The sequence below is a fragment of the Cavia porcellus genome, unplaced genomic scaffold, assembly GCF_034190915.1.
Source record: "Cavia porcellus strain 051 isolate PalLab524CR breed Dunkin Hartley unplaced genomic scaffold, mCavPor4.1 scaffold_1, whole genome shotgun sequence".
NCBI classification, from domain to species: Eukaryota; Metazoa; Chordata; class Mammalia; order Rodentia; family Caviidae; genus Cavia; species Cavia porcellus.
This window is the reverse complement of record NW_026947484.1, coordinates 219,735,094-219,739,703: the sequence shown is the minus strand read 5'-3', so window position 1 is coordinate 219,739,703 and position 4,610 is coordinate 219,735,094. Positions and strand designations below refer to the sequence as shown.

General features: G+C 41.4%; 1 pseudogene; it reads right to left on the bottom strand.

Moving 5' to 3' along the window:
- Window positions 1-2,362: 2,362 nt before the first annotated feature.
- LOC100720357 (general transcription factor 3C polypeptide 6-like) lies at window positions 2,363-3,489 on the bottom strand (annotated as a pseudogene).
- Window positions 3,490-4,610: the final 1,121 nt, after the last annotated feature.

The following is a 4,610-nucleotide window of genomic DNA, read 5'->3' as shown; positions in this document are numbered from 1 at the left end:
TGAGCCAAGTGTGGTGGTGCATGCCTGTAATCCCAGTATTCAGGAGGCTGAGGAGGAGGATCACTGTAAGTTCAAGACCAGCCTGGGCTACAAAATGAGCTCAAGGCCAGCCCGAACTGCATAGCAAGACCCTCTCTCAAAAAACCACACACAAAAAAAAGATGTTTTGTTGACAAGCTCAGCTCTATCAAAGTGGTTCCCAACCTGCAGCACCACGCTGGGTATAAGGGATCTCTCTATCCAGAACTCTTTCAGACCCTCCCACTTTGATCCTCCAGGACCCTAACTTTCCACTCATGTTCCTCATCACCTATCGTCTTCTAGATCCCTGGAAATGTCTAACTCCTTCATGTTCTCACCTTGGGTGATGCCTAAATTTCCAAATGTGTGCCCATGCACAGCTGCCGATGATCAGTACACATCTAAACCACAGACTCAGATTCCCATTATGCATGACAGATGGAAAGAATAAGGTGGTCCTGCTAACATTCCAAAGTCCTGGGAAAGTATATGTCTGTTGGGCTGGGGATTTAGCTCAGTGGCATAAGTGCGTGCCTTGCAAGTGTGTGGTTGTGAGTTTGATCCCCGGTACTGATAAAAAAGAAAAAAACAAAAAAAAAAAAACGTTGTGGGAAAAAAAAGTATATGTCTGTGAACTATAAACAGTTATAGACTGGAGTAGAATGCTACTTATTCCCCAATGCCCTCTTTTTTAGACTACATTAATAGAATGCCTAGAAAAAAGATGATTTATTTCTAAACTTACTCTGTAGTTCAACATAATCATTTGGATAAGCTCTGACCAATAAGTTTGAGGAAACATGATACATGGAACTTTAAAGATGAGCCTTTTCTCCAAAATTTCCTTTCCATTTGCTTTCCCGTTCGGCTCCTCTAAATTTTGGCATGGAGTTAAGCCTCATTAGCCAAATGGACTTCAGACCACACATTAGGGATGGTGAAACAGGAAGTGAGTAGTAACAGATGTCCCAGATGACCACATACCAAAATTGCTTCCAGTCTTGGACCCTTGATGAGAGAAGCAGTCAGCCAGGGCCCTGGCTATCCCAGAACATATTTTTGGGTATATCAAAAATGCAAACCCGGATCACTCTTCAGCCAGCCGTTTCTCAAGGAAAAGTTTGCAATGAGCAGCTGTAAGGGATAAAGTAACATCTTCTCCAAAGGAACAGACTCACTTACAACTCACTATAAAAAGCCAGGCATTAGCTCAGTGGTAGAATGCTTGTCTAGCATGCATGAAGACCTGAGTTCAATCTCCAGTGCTGTAAATCAAAGAAGTGGAAGATCTCTGTTGCAGGGCTAACCTTCTGTGTGCAGTGTCTACCTTGGTCTCTTGTTATCTCCATGAGGTTCAGGAGACATGGAGAGCAAGCACCAACACAATGAGACACTTCTCGTTATGCAGTGAGTAATAAAAAATAATCATTTATCTCAGGCCAGGCCTCTTATACTTTTGCCTATATCCATGAAACAGTAACTACTAGCCTGAGTAGGGTAAAATCTCAGCACCTGACATACTTATTTCTGCACTGCTTTTAGAAGAGAAATCAATTCACATCCCTCCTTAGCCGTGAATATTTTGGATTTCTATTACAGGCAGTCAATCCTAACTTATCAAGGAATAAGTTACTTCAAATTTTGGTTTTGGCATAAAATTATACTCATTATATCTTGTTGGGTGTTTATCATCCAAAATAAGCCAAATATAATCCATTCAAAAGTAGGGATATATGGTACTGGAGACCTCTTGAGCTAGTATCATGGGGAAATTAGCAAGACTACCATATACATGATACCCATGTTGGTAGCAGATATGGAAGGCACTGTAGACTTAAATCAAGCTGTCAAAGTTAGGAAAGTGAATTCTACACATTTATATGAGTAAGACAATTTTCTAAGGGAATCTGAAGTCATGTAAACTTTGTTTTGTGGGGAGCAAACCTTGGAGTGTTTTTTCACTGGGATACATTCCCACCCCTACCCCCTTTCATTGAGACAAGATCTCACTAAGTTGAATTTCTGCTTCATCCTCCCAAGCAGCTGGGATTACACTGCTGTTTTAAAATTTTAATCATATTCAAGAGGTTGAGGCAATAATGCTATGGGGTCAAGGCCAGCCTGGACAACACAGCAAGTTCAAGCCCAGTGTGCACTATGGAGTGAGACCTTGTGTCAAAAAAGCAAGCCAGAAATTTAACTCTGTTGGGTCCTGAATGATTCTGGTATATTAAATTATGCTGGAAATGTATTTAATGCCAACAAAAACAGTGAAACAGATGAAAGCTATACAGCCAATTACATGAAAGTGCTTTTTATTTTTTACAAGTTCATGACTGGTTATTATGAGGGACACTTCATCTAGGGACGACTTTTAAGGCAGTGAATTGAGTTTCCATAAGAATAGCACCTTCCCTCAGAAAAAGGGGGGTAAACAGGAGGCCCAGAACCTTCTGTTTCCAGTAGTTTCTCCTGTTCACAGAGGAGGTTTGAACTGTCTTTCATTTTAGTCTGTTGCTCTTAAATCTGAAAACTTTTTTTGAGGCTGGAACCACAACTTCATCCTGATTTTCATGTAGAAAACTACAAATTATGTTGGGTCCGTAGGCAAAATTATCATCCTTCATGAGCAGCCATTCTACCCCTCTTATGCTTTCTTTTCCTTCCTCCTTTCCTGCCAGGAAAGTTCTGGTCATTCTGAGTTTCTTCACTGTATGCAGCACTGTTTTAGAAAGAGTTTTGCCCTGGAATAAATCACGGGACATTATGACAGTAGTTCAACATGATGGAAGGCCAAATCGGGGATGCTTACCCTGAAGGCCATTTTCTCCTTCCTCCCCATTACAATTTCCTTTCTTCCTTTCCCCCTGTACCCACAGAGAAAATTCCAATTACCACTTCGGTCAAAGGGCACTTATGCCCCACACCCCCATATCCAGGCAGGGGAAAAAGCCAAACCCTTGCTGGCTGTGGGCTCCTTCCTCTCCATGTCCTTTAAATAAGGCCACTTCTACTTTTTCTCATATTCTGCTCCTTTATTGCACCAGAAAACTCTAACAATTTTATTATTGCTTTTTTTTTTTTTGTCTTTTTCATTTTTATCAGTACCGGGGATCGAACTCACGACCGCCTGCTTGCAAGGCAGGTACTTATGCCGCTGAGCTAAATCCCCAGCCTCTTATTATTGCTTTTTATAGCCATATGTTCAATATTTTTTTGAAATATAACACAGGTTCCAAGAGCATCTTCATATTCCCTGGCAGAAATATAGCTGTCCACCTACAGAATGGGCCTCTCGGTGTTGATCCTCAAAACCTTGCTTTTATTTTATATTTGGAGAGAAAGTCTGAATCAACAATCCCTGACAATTCCACCAGAACAAACTACTCTGCCTCAGTCTCCCCTTCTTCCTCCTCCTTCACCGGGTTCTCCCACCTGGGTTCCTGGGTCGCCAACCTGGGACCACATCGTCTGGGTCGCTAGTCACCCCTACGCAGGGCCACCACCTTGCCTACGGAGTAAGACAGTTTTGTAAAGTTGCTTAAATGTTATTTTCTCCCAAGAGTTATATTTGCTCACCTATGCTTTATAGTGTGAAATTCCATCTTTTGAGGAATGCAGTCCAGATGAATTTGAGAACAAATTCCTTGATCCACTTTTTTCTCAGAGTCCCTTCTAGTCTGCTTGGCAGCTCTTATCTTTTGTAAAACAGCAGAAAAATATGAAAATATTGTGAAAGTCTCAAATGCGTTTGCATCACTATCACATTAATCAGGAGACTAAGCTGACAAAGATAAAATAAGAATAGATGTGAGGATGAAGCAATAGCTGCTCCTGTATCACCGGCAAAATGTTGCAAGTGCCTCTGTGAGATGAAGGTTGCATCAAAATATTCTTAATGTTTAAATTTAGTCTGATTGCTCTTTTCTGGGTGCATATTGTTTTGGTGTGTTCAGGAGCCATTCTCACTGTGGGAATAGTACCCAGATTTTCTCTTGAGAAGTACATCCCCACTTCTAGTCTATACTTTTTGATAAAGTGGACTCTACTGTTAGAGGTAGCTGAGCTAGTTAGAAATGTTATAGGCAGTCAGACAGGGCTAAGCCCTCAAAGGAGCCAATATATAAAGTTCAGATAGCTGGCAACCTTGGGGGAGACAAACACCTCCCGCTATGGGCCAGATCTCAAGACAAACAGCAAAGCAAATACACACATACCCTAAGGATTAATAGTCTAAATAGTTCTTTGTCACTCTGAGCAAGCCAAGAGTCACCATCCCAACCACCTCAGGAAGAGTCACTGCTGTTAGGCATGCCTCTTTGCTATGTGACTCACTTTCCCATTTGTTCCTGATTTAATCAATTTTATCTGAACAATTAAATCTTATTGGTTGACCACAGTTCTGTCCCACCTTGTGAGTTCCCATTTTTCCCCCTTGGACCCTTCTCACCTCGTGATTTTTCTCTATAAAAGTCCCTAGAAAATACAGTCTTTGGCAACCCACTCAGGACCCCTTCTGTCTCTCCCCAGACAGAAGCTTTCTTTCTCTTAATAAATACATTTTGCTCTTAACCTTCTTTGTTCCTAAA